Source organism: Hyla sarda, chromosome 3 (genome assembly GCF_029499605.1).
Source record: "Hyla sarda isolate aHylSar1 chromosome 3, aHylSar1.hap1, whole genome shotgun sequence".
Classification (NCBI taxonomy): domain Eukaryota; kingdom Metazoa; phylum Chordata; class Amphibia; order Anura; family Hylidae; genus Hyla; species Hyla sarda.
The window spans coordinates 423,906,696-423,927,234 of record NC_079191.1 but is presented as its reverse complement, the minus strand read 5'-3'; the positions used below and the strand labels follow the sequence as shown (position 1 = coordinate 423,927,234).

At 45.5% G+C, this 20,539-nt stretch overlaps 1 long non-coding RNA gene across 1 annotated transcript in view; it reads right to left on the bottom strand.

Moving 5' to 3' along the window:
• Window positions 1-457: 457 nt before the first annotated feature.
• LOC130363068 (uncharacterized) overlaps window positions 458-20,539 on the bottom strand; it is a 43,104-nt gene continuing 23,022 nt past the window's right edge. Inside the window, exons 3-4 of the long non-coding RNA XR_008891713.1 lie at window positions 846-1,044; window positions 458-744 (exon numbers count right to left, since the gene is read on the bottom strand). This is a non-coding gene — a long non-coding RNA (uncharacterized LOC130363068). The remainder of the gene's footprint in view (window positions 745-845; window positions 1,045-20,539) is intronic.

Sequence of the window (20,539 nt, the reverse complement as noted above, 5' to 3'; positions counted from 1 at the left end):
TTGCGGACCATTTAGGTCCTATTAGGGGGTCAGGGGGGGGGAAAAATGTTTAACTTTTTTTTTTACTTTACTTTTTACTTTTTTTTACTGGTTAACCCTACCTGTCCCTGGGGCTGTACTCTCTCCCTGCTCTAAGGGGGGTCTTCCTCTGTGAGGGGCTCCGATCTTCACAGAGGGGGGGTCCCTGGCTCCTTCTCGCAGCTCTGGCCGCTGAATGAACTCAGGGAGCAAGCAGAGCCGCGAGAAGGGGCCGTTAACCCCTCCCCTGCCGGCTGCTATTGGCCGGACGATCAGCTGCCTCTCTCCGCACCAAATTGTGCAGATCGCACAGGAGAGAAGCTTTGGACACTTAAAATAGAAAAAAACTCATGTCATCCATTTTGCTAACCTGATTTTTCGCACACAGAAATAAAATAAATGAGTCAAACAAGTCAAAGAATGGTTTAAAAAAGGGGGAACTTTATTATTTCTTACAATGTTTGTGTAGGGATTTTATGTAACCTCCATCACTCACTAAGAGCGAACAGTAACTAATACTCAGGACAGGAAAAACCTCCAGAGGGGAGGAAACCTGTAGGGAATCCATGGCTACTGTACTGCCCTTCCTCTGGGCATACTAAAGGAGGTTACCTCTAGAATTTGGGCAAAGTATCTGTGTATGTGCGTGATTCCAGGGGTTATGTCTTCATCCAACTTCTTGCTGTAGGTCCGGAAATGCGACTCCACATGCTGGAAATACTGCATCTAAGATAGGAAAAGAAAAGATAGATTATCTACATGTTTATTATAGAAATGCACATGGAACTGCACTAAAGACCTTTAGGACACAACAATATGACACTTACCAGCAGTCACAGTCATGTGTATGAGTCTCCATTCCCGGGTACAGCGTCCGGCATCGGCCTCTGACTGATGAACAATGAGCAGGAGCCGTGTTATTTCTGCTCAGTGCTGCTCCCTGGTGGACAATGGTTATGACATCACATGTGTGACACGCTGTTACCTCCTGGGAGTTCTATTTGAGTAGTGCTGCTCTCTGATTGGCTGAAAAAAAGAAAAAAAAAAGCTTTTTAACATATTCTGCTGTTATCCAAGAAATTTTTGGCAATTTTTATTAAAATGGTGCTACTCCCTGTGGGTGTGTTATATTTGTTTCTCCTAACCAGACACTCAGTATTTGTAATATCATTTGGTGGCCCCAACAGCCTGGGCCTTCAGGAGGCTCAATGAGCAATGAGCATCGCTGGCTGCCGGGACATCTGACGAATGACGCCCCTGACGTTGCGGAGCAGAAGAACATCAGTTGTCAGACGTCCAGGCAGCGCAGCCATCCGCAGGATAGGGGATAAGTGTTTGATCTCGAGGAGTCCGACCGCTGGGACACCCCTTGATCTCCTGTAGCGGGCCCTGGCTCTGCCGTTACTCTCCCCGTGTAGGAGGCATGTTGGCCGTGCCTCACGACCCCTCCATGAGAGATGGAGAGGCAGCTTTCGCGCATCTCCGCCTCTCCCATAGAACTGAATGGAGGGGGCAAGTCTGTCGACCTCAGTGAGATCGACGACACAAGCACTAGACGCGCAGAGCCGCAGCAGTGCCGGGTCCGGTATGGAAGATCGTGGGGGGTCCCGGCGGTCGGACCCTCAGCGCTCAAACACTTATCACCTATCCTGCGGATGGGGGATAAGTCATATGCCGCTGCAGTACTCCTTTAAAAAACACCACACGTAAATTGTGTTTAATCCCAGCCCAGGAACAGACACAATTTTAGTTTGAGTTTTTTTTGGCCAAAAATAAAAAAAACACCTTAAAAAACTGCCCCCTCATTTATTTTCTCCCAAGATGCCATCTTTGTGGCATTTTTGCCAAAAACATTGAGGGAGATTTATCAAAACCTGTGAAGAGGAAAAGTGGACCAGTTGCCTATAACAACCAATCAGATGGCTTCTTTAATTTTTAACCTCTTGGGGATGCAGGGCGTATGCATACCCCCTGCATGTCCTATCATTCAGGACATACCTGTACGCCCGTGGTAAATCCGGTCCCCGCTGCTAATTCAGCAGGCATCCCGTGCCAACGCCTGGAGGGGATTGTCCAGCGATCTGCGGCGATTCTGGGTCATACGGGTCTCCAGTGACCCATAAATAAGGAGGAACGTTGCTGTCCAAGACACCCCAGATTCCCCTGAAGGGATAGGAGTGAGGTGGCAGGGCTGCCACCCCTCCTATCCCTGCTATTGGTCGGTCAGAAGCGACCGACCAATAGCAGATCGGGGGAAGGGGGGGGGGGTTTAAAGTTTGGTTCCCCCGCTCTGCCCACCCACGGTTTTCCGGGCAGAGCGGGGGAACTGTGCTGGGAGCGGCGACGATCGGCGGCGGGCGGCTCCTCTGCATGCGGCGGCGGCGATCCTGCAACGGACACGATGAGTTGTTGCCTAGCAACATTTGGAAGGCCACAGTTTGGAGACCACTGTACAGTGGTCTCTAATCTGTAGCCCTCCAGAAGTTGCAAAACTATAACTCCCAGCACTCTTACACAATCGGTTGCTGTTTGGGCATGCTGGGATTTGTAGTTCTGCAAGATTTAGATTTACTTCTTTACAACTTCGTAGCCTTCAACGACTTTGCCGAACACCACGTGTTTTCAGTCCAGCAGTTTGCTGTCTGAGCATGCTGGGATTTGTAGTTTGGCAACATCTGGAGGGCCACAGTTTGGAGATCACTGTGCGGTGCTCTACAAACCGTGGCCCTCTAAATCTTGCAAAACTACAACTCCCAGCATGCACATGCAAACGGCTGTCTCGGCAAGCTGGGAGTTGTAGTTGCGTGCCTCCAGCTGTTGCACAACCACAACTCCCAGCATGCCCTTCGGCGATCAGTACATGCCAGGAGTTGTATTTTTGCAACAGTTGGAGGCACACTGGTTGGAAAATACTGAGTTAGGTAACAGTACCCAACTCCAGGTTTCCAACCAGTGCGTCTCCAGCTGTTGCAAAACTATAACTCCCAGCATGCACGGTCTGCAAGTGCATGCTGGGAGTTGTAATTTTGCAACAGCTGGAGGTTTGTCCCCCCCATGTGAATGTACAGGGTACAATCATACGGGTGGGTTTACAGTGAGTTTCCTGCTTTAAGTTTAAGCTGCGGAAAATTTTCCACCACAGCTCCAACTCCTAGCAGGAAACTTACCGTAAACCCCCGCAGGTGTGAATGTACCCTAAAAACACTAAACTAACACATAATAAAGGTTAAATACCCCCCAATAAAAATGAAAAATGTCTCGTACGGCACTGTTTCCAAAACGGAGCCTCCAGCTGTTGTAAAACAACAACTCTCAGCATTGCAGGACAGCCACTGACTGTGCCGGCATACTGGGAGTTTAGAGCAAAAGCTGGAGGCACCCTGTTTGGGAATCACTGGCATAGAATATTTTTGGTAGTGGTGGCAATTGTAACGCTTGCATCCGAGTCCACCCCTATGCAAATCCCTAATTTAGGCCTCAAATGCGCATGGCGCTCTCTCACTTCAGAGCCCTGTCGTTTTTCATGGAAATAGTTTAGGGCCACATACGGGGTATTTCCGTACACGGGAGCAATTGAGTTACAAATTTTGGGGGGCTTTTTTATCCTTTTACCTCGTATGAAAAGGAAAAGTTGGGATCTACACCAGCCTGTTAGCGTAAAAAAAAAGAAAAAATGTTACACTAATATGCTGGCGTTGCCCCATACTTTTCATTTTCACAAGAGGTAAAAGGAAAATTTGTAACACAATTCCTCTTGAGTATGGAAATACCCCATATGTGGACGTAAAATGCTCTGCAGGCGCACAACAAGGCTCAGGAGTGAGAGCGCACAATGTACATTTAAGGCCTAGATTGGTGATTTGCACAAGGATGGCTAATTTTACAGCGGTTCTGACATGAACGCAAAAAAATAAATACCCACGTGTGACCCCATTTTGGAAACTACACCCCCCACGGAACGTAACAAGGGGTATAGTGAGCCTTAACACTCCACAGGTGTTTGACAAATTTTTGTTAAAGTTGGACGGGAAAATGAAAAAAAAAAATTCCACTAAAATGCTGGTGTTACCCTAAATTTTTCACAAAAGAAAATAGGAAAAAAGCCCCCCAATATGTGTAACCCCATTTCTTCTGAGTAAGAACATACCCCATAAGTGGATGTAAAGTGCTCTGCGGGCGCACTACAATGCTCAGAAGAGGAGTGCCATTGGGTTTTTGGAGAGAAAATTGGTCCGGATGGTGCCAGAACAATGAACCCCCCCCCAACCACGCACACATGTGACCCCATTTTGGAAACTACACCCCTCACGTAATGTACAATGAGCATTTACGCCCCACAGGTGTCTGACAGATTTTTGGAACAATTTGTACAGCCCACTGTTCCAAAGATCTGTCAAACGCCAGTGGGGTGTAAATGCTCACTGCACCCCTTATTAAATTCTGTGAGGGGTGTAGTTTCCAAAATGGGGTCACATATGGGGAGTCCACTGTTCTGGCACCACGGGGGGCTTTGTAAACGCACATGGCCCCCTACTTCCATTCCAAACAAATTCTCTCTCCAAAAGCTCAATGGCGCTCCTTCTCTTCTGAGCATTGTAGTTTTCCAGCAGAGCACTTTACATCCACATATGGGATATTTCCAAATGGGGTTACAAATTTTGGGGGGCATTTTCTCCTATCACCCCATGTAAAAATGTAAAATTTGGGGGAAAAACAGCATTTTAGTGGGAAAAAAAATATCCTTTACACATCCTCTGACTTTAACGAAAAGTCGTTAAACACCTGTGGGGTGTTAAGGCTCACTGTACCTCTTGTTAGGTTCCTTGAGTGGTGTTGTTTCCCAAATAGTGTGCCATGTGTTTTGTTTTGTTTTTTGTTCTGGCACCATAGGAACTTCCTAATGCTGGATTCACACTGTGGAATTTCTTGGCAGAATTTCTGCCAGAGAACAAGCCGACGGCACTGGGACCGCGTGGACTAAATTGCCATCCCCATAGATGTCAATGCATTTCTGAGCAGATCTCCCAAAATATCCACCCAGAAATGCATTGCCGTCTATGGGTACGGCAATGCAGTCCGTGCGGTTCTAGTGTTCCCGGATAAATCTCCAGCAGAAATTCTGCCCAGAGATTCCGTAGTGTGAACCTAGCCTAAATGCGATATGGCCCCCCAAAAACCATTTCAGCAAAATTCGCTCTCCAAAATCCCATTGTCGCTCCTTCCCTTCTGAGCCCTCCACTGCGCACGCAGAGCACTTTACATCCACATATGAGGTATTTCCTTACTCAAGAGAAAGTGGGTTACAAATTTTGGAGGGATTTCTCCTCTTTTACCCCTTGTAAAAATTCAAAAAAATGGCTCTACATGTAAAAAGTGTAAAAAATTAAGATTTTGAATTTTCTCCTTCCCTTTGCTTCTATTCCTGTGAAACACCTAAAGGGTTAACAAACTTTCTGAATGTCATTTTGAATACTTTGAGGGGTGTAGTTTCTATAATGGGGTCATTTGTGGGGTATTTATCACAGAAAGGCCCCTCAAATCCACTTCAAACTTAACTGGTCCCTGAAAAATTCTGATTTTGAATTTTTCGTGAACATTTTGACAATTGCTGCTATACTTTGAAGCCCTCTGATGTCTTCAAAAAGTAGAAACGTGTCAACTTTATGATGCCAACATATAGTAGACATATTGTATATGTGTATAAATATTACATTTATTTGGGATGTCCATTTTCCTTACAAGCAGAAAGTTTCAAATTTAGAAAAATGCATAATGTTCTTAATTTTCATGAAATCTGGGGATTTTTCACCAAGAAAGGATACAAGTAATGACAAAAATGTACCACTATGTAAACCCCTTAAGGACTGAGGGTTTTTCGGTTTTTGCATTTTCGTTTTTTCCTCCTCACCTTTTAAAAATCATAACCCTTTCAATTCTGCACCTAAAAATCCACATGATGGCTTATTTTTTGCGCCACCAATTCTACTTTGCAGTGACATCCGTCATTTTACCCAAAAATCTACAGAAAAACTGAAAAAGAATCATTGTGCGACGAAATTGAAGAAAAAACGCCATTTTGTTTTGGGGGCTTCCGTTTCTATGCAGTACATTTTTCGGTAAACATGACACCTTATCATTATTCTGTAGGTCCATACGATTAAAATGATACCCTACTTATATAGGTTTGATTTTGTCGTACTTCTGAAAAAAATCATAACTACTTGCATCTTCTGACCCCTATAACTTTTTCATTTTTGGCATACGGGGGGGATGTGAGGGCTCATTTTTTGCGCTGTGATCTGAAGTTTTTAGCGGTACCATTAACGGATTGATTAGACTTTTTCATCACTTTTTATTCATTTTTTCATGATATAAAAAGTGACAAAACATACGCTATTTTGGACTTTGGAATTTTTTTGCGCGTACGCCATTGACCGTGTGGTTTAATTAACAATATATTTTTATAATTTGGACATTTCCGCACGCGGTGATACCATATATGTTTATTTTTATTTACAGTTTTTTTTTTTTAAATGGGGTTTAATGATCTTTATTCACTTTTTTTTTGCAGTGTTATAGCTCCCATAGGGACCTATAACACTGCACACACTGATCTCTTACATTGATCAATGGTTTCTCATAGGAAACCATTGATTGATGATTCTGCCGCTTGACTGCTCATGCCTGGATCTCAGGCACTGAGCAGTCATTTGGTAATCGGACAGCGAGGAGGAAGGTAGGGACCCTCCTGCTGTCCTGTAAGCTGTTCGGGATGTGGCGATTTCATCACGGCGATCTCGAACAGCCCACTGAGCTGACCGGCAATGTCTTACTTTCACTATAGAAAGGGTTAATGGTGCGCGGCACCGCGTTCAGTGCCGCGCGCTATTAGCCACGGGTCCCGCCCGTTGTTAGACGTTATAGAAAGGGAGTGGGCGGAGGGCGTATAGGTACGCCCTCCGTCCCCAACAGGTTAAGGTGAAAATTCTGGTATAGTGGTGTTATCCAGTCTTGGTATGGTGGTATTGTTCAGCCGTTATGGCGGTGTTATCTAGTCTTGGTATGGTGGTATTGCTCAGTTCTGGTATGGCGGTGTTATCCAGTCATGGTATGGTGATATTGTTCAGTCATGGTATGGCATTGTATCCAGTCATGGTATGGTGGTATTTTTCACTTCTGGTGTGGCGGTATTATCCAGTCTTGGTATGGTGGTATTGTTCAGCCCTGGTATGGCGGTGTTATCTAGTCTTGGTGTGGGGATATTCAGTTACAGTATTATTTAAGGTAGGGTAAATCTTTGTATACAGATTGGGGTACTGGAGCACAGTTCACATTAATGACCACCAAGAGGGGTTTGTGCACTAATAAGCAGTATATATAAATATATATATATATATATATAGTTAAAGTATGACGGCAGCACACCAAAGTAGTGAATCAATAAAGTGTTACTTTATTCCAGGGATATAGAGACAACGTTTCAGCGGTCTCTCACTTGAAAATGGCGGTGAGAGACCGCTGAAACGTTGTCTCTATATCCCTGGAATAAAGTAACACTTTATTGATTCACTACTTTGGTGTGCTGCCGTCATACTTTAACTATCAATACTGGATGTGCTGCTTTATATGGACTGTATATATATATATATATATATATATATATATATATATATATATATATATATAATATATATATATACACAGTGGTCCCTCAACATACGATGGTAATCCGTTCCAAACGGACCATCGTTTGTTGAAACCATCGCATGTTGAGGGATCCGTGCAATGTAAAGTATAGGACAGTGGTCTACAACCTGCGGACCTCCAGATGTTGCAAAACTACAACACGTGCACAGCGACGTGATGACGACGATGGAGAGCGCTGACGATGCAGGGGATCCCGAAGAGGACGTGCCGAAGCCCCAAGGACAGGTAAGAGACATCACCGGAGCTCACGGGGCACCGTAAATGGCTATCCGGTGGCAGTTGAAGCAGTCTGCCCTGCCGGATAGCTGTTTATGCGATGGCCCTGACATACAAAAGCATTGTATGTTGATGCTGCCTCTGAGAGGCCATCGCATGTTGAAATGATCGTATGTCAGGGCCATCGTAGGTCGAGGGGCCACTGCATCTGCAGGGCCGGTTACAGCTATAAGCAAGATAGGCAACCGCCTACAGTGCCCTCTTGATGGGGGCGCTGCTCCATCTGCAGCAGGTATGTTGCTGTGGGCACACTGGGCTGGCAGAAGAGTCCCTAACAGCCCCCCACTCTGGTCCTGCGCGCAAGACAAACAAACATGATATATATATATATATATATATATATATATATATATATATCTTGCGTGGAAGGGAGTTATAGAAAGTTAGAGATTTATGTGTATATGTATAAATATTTATGTGTGTGTATATACAGTGGTCCCTCAACGTACGATGGTAATCCGTTCCAAATGAACCATCGTATGTTGAAGGATCCGTGCAATGTAAAGTATAGGAGGTTATACTCACATGTTCCCACCGCTCCGAACCGTCACCGCTGCCCTGGATGTCGCTCTCCATCGCTGTCGCCGCATCCCCGGGGTGTCCCCGTCGCGCCGGAACGTCTCTGCTGCCCGGGATCCTCGCTCTCTGTCGCTCTCTATTGGATGACGGGACGGCGTGCGCGACGACGTGATGACGTTGAAGGAGAGCACCGGCGTAGCAGGGGACCCCGAAGAGATGTGCCGGAGCCCCAAGGACATGTCAGTGATCGTCAGGGCACACCGTAAACGACTATCCGGTGGCAGCTGAAGCAGTCTGCGCTGCCGGACAGCCGTTTATGCGATGGCCCCGACAAACAAAAGCATCGTATGTTGTTGCTGCCTCTGAGAGACCATCGTATCTTGAAATTATCGTATGTCGGGGCCATCGTAGGTCGGGGGGTCACTGTATGTATATATATATATATATATATATATATATATATATGTATTGTGTCAGTGTGGCAAGGAAAGGGTGTATTTCCCTTGTTAACCCTGGAGAATCCACCTGTGGCCTGATTAATGAGGTATCAGGAAGGGGAAGTGTGTTTAACCCCTTAAGGACAATGGACATACTCCTACGCCCCCGTTTCCGAGTCCTTAAGGACCGAGGACGTAGGAGTACGTCCTGTCCATTCTCAGCCCCCCGACGCTAGCCGGAGCGGAGCCAGTGTGAGATGCCTGCTGAAATCGTTCAGCAGGCATCGCGGCATATCGCCCAGGGGGGTAATTATGCCCCCCCCCATGTCAGCGATGGCCGCAGATCGCTGGACAATTCAGTCCAGCGATCTGCGGCGATTCTGGGTCAATCGGGTCTCCAGTGACCCGGTGAACAGGAATTACTGGCTGATCGGGGCCGTCAGAGACGGCACTGGTGGCAATGGTGTCACCTCACGATCGCCCTGATTCGCCAATCAGGGGGGTGTCGCTCCCGCAACCCGCTCCGCCCCTCTTCCCGGGTGCGGGAAGAAGACCCCGGGAGCTGGGGACCCCGATCCCCGGCGTCAATGTTGGGATCAGGGCCCCAGGAGCAGCGACGGTGGCGGCGAGGGACTGACCTCCGCGGCGGCGTGGAGCAGCAGCAGGAGGTGAGTGACAGCCTCCTGCTGTTGCTTAGCAACAGCTCACAGCATGCAAAAAGGGCATGCTGGGAGCTGTAGTTATGCAACAGCAGGAGGCAGACCACCACAACTCCCAGCATTCCCTTATGGGCATGCTGGGACTTATAGTTTTGCAACAGCTGGAGGCACATTTTTTCTATGGAAAAGTGTACCTGCTGTTGTATAACTACAACTCCCAGCTTGCACAATCAGCTAAAGTGCATGCTGGAAGTTGTAGTGGTGCATCTGCTGATTGCATAACTACAACTCCCAGCATGCTCGTTGGCTGTCGGTGACTGCTGAGAGTTGTAGTTTTGCAACAGCTGAAGGCACACAGAGTTAAGTAGCAAACCAGTGTGTCTCCAGCTGTTGCATAGCTACAATCCCCAGCATCCCCAGCCAAAGTAGTATGCCTCCAGCTGTTGCATAACTACAAGACCCAGCATGCCCTTCCGCTGTCCGTACATGCTGGGGGTTGTAGCTTTTGCAACAGCTGAAGGCACACTGGTTGCAAAACACTGAGTTTGTTACCAAACTCGGTGTTTCACAACCAGTGTGCCTCCAGCTGTTGCAAAACTACAACTCCCAGCATGCACTGACAGACCGTACATGCTGGGAGTTGTAGTTTTGCAACAGCTGGATGTTCCCCCCTCCCCAATGTGAACGTACAGGGTACACTCACATGGGCGGAGGTTTACAGTAAGTATCCGGCTGCAAGTTTGAGCTGCGGCAAATTTTCTGTCGCAGCTCAAACTGCCAGCGAGAAACTGCTGTGAACCCCCGCCCGTGCGACTGTACCCTAAAAACACTACACTATACTGCACTAACACAAAATAAAATAAAATGTAAAAAACACTACATATACACATACCCCTACACAGCCCCCCTCCCCTCCCCAATAAAAATGAAAAACGTCTGGTACGCCACTGTTTCCAAAACGGAGCCTCCAGCTGTTGCAAAACAACTACTCCCAGTATTGCCAGATAGCCACTGACTGTTTAGGCATGCTGGGAGTTTTACAACAGCTGGAGGCACCCTGTTTGGGAATCACTGGCGTAAAATACCCCTATGTCCACCCCTATGCAAGTCCATAATTTAGGCCTCAAATGCGCATGGCGCTCTCACTTTGGAGCCCTGTCATCTTTCAAGGCAACAGTTTAGGGCCACATATGGGGTATCGCCGTACCTGGGAGAAATTGTGTTACAAATTTTGGGGGGTATTTTCTGCTATTACCCTTTTTAAAAATGTAAAATTTTTGGGAAAACAAGCATTTTAGGTAAAAAAAAAAAAAAAATTTTTTTGCATATGCAAAAGTCGTGAAACACCTGTAGCGTATTAAGGTTCACATTACCCCTTGTTACGTTCCCCGAGGGGTCTAGTTTCCAAAATAGTATGCCATGTGTTTTTTTTTTTTTTGCTGTTCTGGCACCATAGGGGCTTCCTAAATGCGGCATGCCCCCAGAGCAAAATTTGCTTTCAAAAAGCCAAATGTGACTCCTTCTCTTCTGAGACCTGTAGTGCGCCAGCAGAGCACTTTTCACCCCCATATGGAGTGTTTTCTGAATCGGGAGAAATTTGGCTTCAAATTTTGGGGGGTATTTTCTGCTATTATCCTTTTTAAAAATGTAAAATTTTTGGGAAACCAAGCATTTTAGGTAAAAACATTTTTTTTTTTTTTACATATACAAAAGTCGTGAATCACCTGTGGGGTATTAAGGTTCACTTTACCCCTTGTTACGTTCCCCAAGGGGTCTAGTTTCCAAAATGGTATGCCATGTGGGCTTTTTTTTTTTGCTGTCCTGGCACCATAGGGGCTTCCTAAAGGTGACATGCCCCCCAAAAACCATTTGTCGCTCCTTCTCTTCTGAGCCCTCTACTGCGCCCGCTGAACAATTAACATAGACATATGAGGTATGTGCTTACTGGAGAGAAATTGGGTTTCAAATACAAGTAAAAATTTTCTCCTTTTTACCCCTTGCAAAAATTCAAAAATTGGGTCTACAAGAACTTACGAGTGTAAAAAATGAAGATTGTGAATTTTCTCCTTCACTTTGCTGCTGTTCCTGTGAGACACCTAAAGGGTTAATACACTTACTGAATGTCATTTTGAATACTTTGGGGGTGTAGTTTTTATAATGGGGTCTTTTATGGGGTATTTCTAATATGAAGACCCTTCAAATCCACTTCAAAACTGAACTGGTCCCTGAAAAATTGTGAGTTTGAAAATTTTGTGAAAAATTTCAAAATTGCTGCTGAACTTTGAAACCCTCTGGTGTCTTCCAAAAGTAAAAACTCTTTGATGCAAACATAAAGTAGACATATTGTATATGTGAACCCAAAATTTTATTTTGAATATCCATTTTCCTTACAAGCAGAGAGCTTCAAAGTTAGAAAAATGCAAAATTTTCATTTTTTTCATCAAATTTGGGGATTTTTCACCAAGAAAGGATGCAAGTTACCATAAAATTTTAAAACTAAGTTAAAGTAGAATATGTCACGAAAAAATAATCTCGGAATCAGAATGATAACTAAAAGCATTCCAGAGTTATTAATGTTTAAAATGACAGTGGGTCAGATGTTCAAAAAATGCTCTGGTCCTTAAGGTGAAAAAGGGCTCGGTCCTTAAGGGGTTAACTGGCTGAGGGTAGCTCACCAGTTTGTAGTCAGGGCATGCTGATATGTGTAGTCAGTGACCAGACGGTCTAGGACTTTATTTTGTTCCTGTTTATGTTTTGTTTTACCTTCAACCTGTAGAAATAAAGCTGGCGAGGAGCCAGACTTGTATGCGGAACTGTGGTCTGTGGTGTTATTGTGAGGAACGTGTCCCGTGGCAAGTGACCAGGACGATCCCAGAGCTAATCCCCAAGACGGATCGTCACAATATATATATCAAACATTACTTTACAGCAGGGGAAGAACTGTGGTGTCACACTATGGTGGTATTGTTCTGTTTTGGTATGGCAGTGTTATTCAGTCACATTATGGACATATTTATGGACATTTATCAACGGGTTTAGTCAGGTTTTCTTTACTATAATTGTCGCAAAATTGTCGCAACTGCGACTACGCGATTTTTCGTGCGACATTTTGACTGGAAAGCGAGAAAAGCAAGTTTTTCAAAAATTAACTACGTAGTAATAATTTTAAAATGGACTACGGGTAGTCAGGTATTTATTAACTGCGACAGTCGCAACTGCGCAAAAAAAAGTCGCAACAGGGTTAAAAATTGACTAAATTTACTCCAGCTCAAACATGGAGCAGAAAAAGCTACAACCAAAGTAAAAAAGGAAAAATTGCTTACGTGAAAGAAAATTATCAACAGGATGAAACCAGTTGATAAATAAGTCACACATAAGCAAAAAAACAGTAAGGAAAAAATGACAAAAAAAAAAGAATACATAAGCAAACATTGATAAATGTCCCTCATTGTTCTGGTATGGTGTTGTTATTCAGTCACGGTATGGCAGTATTGTTCTGTTCTGTTATGGCATTGTTATTTCGTCCTGGTATGGCAGTATTGTTCTGTTCTGGTATGGTGTTGTTGTACAGTCATTTTGTGGTGTCCCAGTACCGCATTCTATACGGTACTTGTTTATTTATGGGTCCCCATAGCCAGAGTCCCTAGGACTTAGGGATCCCTATTAGTCAGTCTACCCCTAGTCGCCTCTATTCTAGTATATAATTAGTAATTTATGCATAGATTAATGTAAATAGAATAACAGATGTAAATAAATGGTTAATTACTTGTTTCCATTAGCGTGCAGGACCTGCGGGTCATGTGACTAGGTGAACTCTATGGTATTTAGCTTAAGGACCTTTGGAGGCCCTGTGACGTAAGCAATCCCATCACACCATGTAATGGTGAATGGCAGACATTCGGACCAATCAGATTCGCCCCGCCCCCTGCCCATATAAGGGAGCGGCGGCCATGTTTCTCTCTCTTGCTCCTGTGCTCTTGATGAGAGAAGACCTGTACAGCAGTAATCGCAGTGAGTTAGGCCTGAGCCTTGCGGCAACGGCTGAACAATATAATTATAGAGTGTATCAATTTCCAAACACTCTGCAGCATCACCGGACCTAATAACTCCCCTAAATCCGGACGGATCTGCAAATCTCTTCCTAAATTCAGAGACTTATTGTCTAGCTCAAGGTCCGCAACTACTGCCAGTCACTAAGCAACCAAAGGACTGTTTGTATGAGACTGTTACTGTGCCGTGAATATTGCAAGCACTTCAGTAAACGTTATTAAAATTCAAGTTCAAATCTCCTTGTGGACCTTCAGTTATTTTATGCACCTGCCGTTACTGGGAAGGGCGGCAAAAGGCCGGAACAGTGATTCAGCATACCAGCCCTCAGCCTGGCGTCACAAATTCTTTTAGGGTTAACATTACCCCTTATATACCTCTACCATACCACCACTACCATACACCCCCCCAAGGGCTACCACAATGGTGTGGCAGAATTGTTCTGTTCTGGTATGGCGTTCTTATTCAGTCACGGTATGGCAGTATTGTTCTGTTCTGGTATGGTGTTGTTATTCAGTCACGGTATGGCAGTATTGTTCTGTTCTGGTATGGTGTTGTTATTCAGTCACGGTATGGCAGTATTGTTCTGTTCTGGTATGGCGTTGTTATTCCGTCATGGTATGGCAGTATTGTTCTGTTCTGGTATGGTGTTGTTATTCAGTCACGATATGGCAGTATTGTTCTGTTCTGTTGTGGCGTTGTTATTCCGTCATGGTATGGCAGTATTGTTCTGTTCTGGTATGGTGTTGTTATTCAGTCATGGTATGGCAGTATTGTTCTGTTCTGGTATGGTGTTGTTATTCAGTCATGGTATGGCAGTATTGTTCTGTTCTGGTATGGTGTTGTTATTCAGTCACGGTATGGCAGTATTGTTCTGTTCTGGTATGGCATTGTTATTCAGTCATGGTATGGCAGTATTGTTCTGTTCTGGTATAGCGTTGTTATTCAGTCACGGTATGGCAGTATTGTTCTATTCTGGTATGGCGTTGTTATTCAGATACGGTATGGCAGTATTGTTCTGTTCTGGTATGGTGTTGTTATTCAGTCATGGTATGGCAGTATTGTTCTGTTCTGGTATGGCGTTGTTATTCAGTCACGGTATGGCAGTATTGTTCTGTTCTGGTATGGTGTTGTTATTCCGTCATGGTATGGCAGTATTATTCTGTTCTGGTATGGTGTTGTTATTCAGTCATGGTATGGCGGTATTGTTCTGTTCTAGTATGGCGTTGTTATTCAGTCAATGTATGGGGTATTGTTCTGTTTTGGTATGGCGTTGTTATTCAGTCATGGTATGGCAGTATTGTTCTGTTCTGGTATGGTGTTGTTATTCAGTAGTGTTGAGCGGCATAGACCATATTCGAATTTGCGAATATTCGCGAATATATGGACGAATATTCGTCATATATTCGCGAATATTCGCATATTCGTTATATCCTCGTTTTATTTTCGCGTATGCGAAAATACGCATATGCGAAAAATAACATATGTGAAAATTCGCATATGCGAAACTTTGCATATGCGAATGTTCGCATATGCGAATTTTCGCACACCAGTCTCACACAGTAGTATTACAGCCTTCTTTACACCACACAAGCTGGAAGCAGAGAGGGATGATCACTGATGTGTACTGTGAAGGAAAAAAAAACAAAAAAAAAAAAAACGAATATTCGTAATTACGAATATATAGCGCTATATTCGCGAAATTCGTGAATTCGCGAATATGCGATATTCGCGAATAATATTCGAATTGCGAATATTCGCGAGCAACACTATTATTCAGTCATGGTATGGCTGTATTGTTCTGTTCTAGTATGGCGTTGTTATTCAGTCAATGTATGGGGTATTGTTCTGTTTTGGTATGGCGTTGTTATTCAGTCACAGTATGGCAGTATTGTTCTGTTCTGGTATGGTGTTGTTATTCAGTCACGATATGGCAGTATTGTTCTGTTCTGTTATGGCGTTGTTATTCCGTCATGTTATGGCAGTATTGTTCTGTTCTGGTATGGTGTTGTTATTCAGTCACGGTATGGCAGTATTGTTCTGTTCTAGTATGGCATTGTTATTCAGTCATGATATGGCAGTATTGTTCTGTTCTGGTATGGTGTTGTTGTTCAGTCACGATATGGCAGTATTGTTCTGTTCTGGTATGGTGTTGTTATTCAGTCATGGTATGGCAGTATTGTTCTGTTCTAGTATGGCATCGTTATTCAGTCACGGTATGGCAGTATTGTTCTGTTCTGGTATGGTGTTGTTATTCAGTCACGGTATGGCAGTATTGTTCTGTTCTGGTATGGCGTTGTTATTCCGTCATGGTATGGCAGAATTGTTCTGTTCTGGTATGGTGTTGTTATTCAGTCACGATATGGCAGTATTGTTCTGTTCTGTTATGGCGTTGTTATTCCGTCATGGTATGGCAGTATTGTTCTGTTCTGGTATGGTGTTGTTATTCAGTCATGGTATGGCAGTATTGTTCTGTTCTGGTATGGTGTTGTTATTCAGTCATGGTATGGCAGTATTGTTCTGTTCTGGTATGGTGTTGTTATTCAGTCACAGTATGGCAGTATTGTTCTGTTCTGGTATGGTGTTGTTATTCAGTCATGGTATGGCAGTATTGTTCTGTTCTGGTATGGCGTTGTTATTCAGTCACGGTATGGCAGTATTGTTCTGTTCTGGTATGGTGTTGTTATTCCGTCATGGTATGGCAGTATTATTCTGTTCTGGTATGGTGTTGTTATTCAGTCATGGTATGGCGGTATTGTTCTGTTCTAGTATGGCGTTGTTATTCAGTCAATGTATGGGGTATTGTTCTGTTTTGGTATGGCGTTGTTATTCAGTCATGGTATGGCAGTATTGTTCTGTTCTGGTATGGTGTTGTTATTCAGTCATGGTATGGCGGTATTGTTCTGTTCTAGTATGGCGTTGTTATTCAGTCAATGTATGGGGTATTGTTCTGTTTTGGTATGGCGTTGTTATTCAGTCACAGTATGGCAGTATTGTTCTGTTCTGGTATGGTGTTGTTATTCAGTCACGATATGGCAGTATTGTTCTGTTCTGTTATGGCGTTGTTATTCCGTCATGGTATGGCAGTATTGTTCTGTTCTGGTATGGTGTTGTTATTCAGTCACGGTATGGCAGTATTGTTCTGTTCTAGTATGGCATTGTTATTCAGTCATGATATGGCAGTATTGTTCTGTTCTGGTATGGTGTTGTTATTCAGTCACGATATGGCAGTATTGTTCTGTTCTGGTATGGTGTTGTTATTCAGTCATGGTATGGCAGTATTGTTCTGTTCTGGTGTTGTTGTTCAGTCACGGTATGGCAGTATTGTATTGTCCTAGTATGGCGTTGTTATTTAGTCATGGTATGGCAGTATTGTTCTGTTTTAGTGTGGCATTGTTATTTAGTCATGGTATGGCGGTATTGTTCTGTTCTGCAGGTTACCTGGCCGTTTAGGCATAGGTAACCCTGACTGCGGGGACGGAAGGGTTAAGCTTGGGCAAAAGAAATATCCCTCCCACTCTAGCATGCTATGGTGAGGGGTCAGAGGTGAACGCCCACAGGTTATATACATAGCTTCCCCCGGATATTCCCCCTCTTTGTTCACCAGCATTTGAGGTAAGCACTTACCCATAATGGCTGACGAGCTCTTTTGGTCGAGTTTCCGGGAGCGGGTGCTGGCTGATAGGTCCCTTATCCCCCGCATTCTAGCAGAGATCAGAGACACGTCTGCGCTACGTGCTCCGGCTCTGGTTCATCCCCCTGCTGTTGCTGCTCTGGCCGTCTCCTTTACGGCCTCAAACGGTGCTCTTCTGCCTCCTGCGGCTGTACAACGTAGCCGCAGGACTGCTCGCCAGTCCCGTCCTCCCTCCTGTCTCAGCCCTAGTCCCCCTCACCTTTCCGGCGGCTGCCGACGGGGGAGATCTTCGTAGCGGGCCCAGGCTGCTAGTTCCGCAGTAACACGGGATGGTGCGGTAGCTCCACCCCTTCCTGTCCATGTGGGCCGTCTCTCTCAGCGCGGCTCTGTTTCCTCTGGCCGCAGGATAGCTAGTGAGGCGGCAGGTAGTGCTACAATAGCTATGGGCACCCAGGCTTCACGTAACTCCCAGGCATCCTCATCGACTTCCCCTGTGTTTCCAGTCCCCATTGGCCTTCCAGTTGCCGGTAACAGTAAGTCTGGGGCTACAAGTGGTTTGCCCCCTCGGCCTTCTCAGTCTGAGGACCAGAATAGTGACCCTTGTTTGAGGATGCGGTTGAGGGTTTAGTTGAGGGACAGGGTATTTTTACCAAACCCCCCCCCCTTCCCAATTGCCGCCTGTAACCCCGGTGCTGCCCCATCAGGGCGCTCCTCACAGTGTAACTGCCCCCCTGCCACCACATCCTTTGTTTGCTGCTGCACAAGTGCCAGCTCCCCCAGTCAGCCAGCCACCGCTCGACCGTGTCACTGGGTCAGTGCGTAGGTCCCATGGGCATAGATCTAGGTCGTCTTCCCGGGGTTCTGGCCGCTCACGTCGGAGCAGAACCGCTGTGTCTCATCATGGGTGTGGTAGGAGATGTCGCCGGGAGTCCAGGAGCAGGGCCCGGTCCCGTAGGTCCCGTTGGCGTTCGACTGTTGAGACCCAATTAGCTCCTAGCAGGCTATAACTACCCCTCCCCCTTATTACAATAATTAATTAAATAATAACTGACACAACAACAATTCAACTTTTTTATGGGTGGGGATCGGCCACAGCTTTATTTATAAAATTACTTATATAAATAACAATTTAACTTTAACAAAGACACCGATTGGCTTCTTGCCAACCCGAGAGGTGCTGCCACACTGTCCTGTGTGGAGGTCTACCCCGGGTTGACCCCGCTTTCACCGTCTTCTTATCGCCAAGCTGTGACTTACAATAAACAGAGATAAAAAAAGGGAGGGAGGGAGGGCAAAACTCCGGGTCCTGGGCAGATTGAGGGGGGGAAGGGAGGCACCACAGCTATAAATACCCAGGGGAGGGCCCCTGAAAGCCCGGGAAACTATTAAACCCCTGATTGGTGCACTCCTTCCCCCCCACCCATGGGACATACCACTATAGTTACCTACAAGTTTTTACAGGCGGGGGAGGGGGCTAAAAACCTTGCCTGTATATTTCTTAACCCCTTAACTGCTCACCAGTCTGGGGGCAAGCTAGTTATGCACAGCTTGCCCCTCCAGACTGTTGAGACCCAATTAGCTCCTAGCAGGCTATAACTACCCCTCCCCCTTATTACAATAATTAATTAAATAATAACTGACACAACAACAATTCAACTTTTTTATGGGTGGGGATCGGCCACAGCTTTATTTATAAAATTACTTATATAAATAACAATTTAACTGTAACAAAGACACCGATTGGCTTCTTGCCAACCCGAGAGGTGCTGCCACACTGTCCTGTGTGGAGGTCTACCCCGGGTTGACCCCGCTTTCACCGTCTTCTTACCGCCACGGAGGAGACCAGTTAGCCCTACACTGGGCTCCGACCCCCACCCAAGAGATACTGGATAGCCAACACCTGGGGCCACCTCAGCCCCCCCGGAAACACCCAACACATTTCCTCTCCAGGAACTCCGCTCAACACATTTCCTCACCAGGAAATCCGCTCAACACTTTTCCTCTCCAGGAAATCCGCTCAACACTTTTCCTCTCCAGGAAATCCGCTCAACACTTTTCCTCTCCAGGAAATCCATCAACACATTTCCTCTCCAGGAAATCCGAGGTAACTCTTGCGTGAACACAACTCTCTGACCCATACACCGAAGAGTGCAGCAGCACTTGCACCACCTTGCGGAAAGCCGCACGCAAAACAAAACACATATGGGAAACACCAAACTGGGCAAAAATAGCAACACAACATGCAGATCGCCAGCGCCCCACGCACTGCGCTACCCTCTCCGGAAATCCAGCCACCTACGCCTCAACCGGCCCCGATACAAAAAGAGAGCGAAATCCCGAACTCACAACATCCCATCCCATCAAAGAAAAGCAAAAACCCAAAACAAACAAAAAAGCCAAAACTGAATAATTGGGGGCAGGGAGCAAAATAAAAGGGGGGGGGGGGGGGGCACCACCGCCCAGTCAAACAATAGGACAACAACCGGAAAAACAAACAGTCATTCGCGGACCCTCATGCAACACAAGCTGCGTGTCCCGGATCGCCCAAACAGTCTCGGACCGACGGGCCTGCAGCCGCACAAAATAGGCACCCAAAAACACATCACACACCCAGTCCTATGGAAGGAGACGGATCGCAGCACAGCGGGTTTAAAGCCACCCAACTTTTTTTTGTTTTGTTTTGATTGTTTAGTAGATGACTCACACGAACAGGGGAAGAATACCCAGCGTCACACACTAAGAATATTATTCGGATGTACTGATGACACAGCCCAAATCTCAAACTTCCTTGGAGAGTTGACACAGCAGTTAACGTCCGTGATCACATCCTATGAAAATGAAATAAAATAATAACACTTTATTTATTGTTGTCCTTAGTGGGATTTGAACCCAAGTCCCCAGCACTGCAAGGCAGCAGTGCTAACCACTGAGCCGCCACGCTGCCTTTAAGGAAAGTAAAACATCCGAGCCTTTTAAGGTAACTTCAAGGGGCATTCCAGGTCTGAAAAAACAAAAAACAAATCCCTTATCCACAGACACATTTGAAACCCCCGGGACCCTCCTCTACTGTAGACATCCCGGAACCTCCACACCAACCACTCACAAGCGCCGTACCGTGAGTGCAACCAAGTCGCAGGAGCCACCAAAGCAGACCAAGAATTACACCACTCTCCACGATGACCCACGGGCCGGTCACACAAGCAACCCTCCAACTCCACCCAAGGGAGCAGCATCCGGAACAA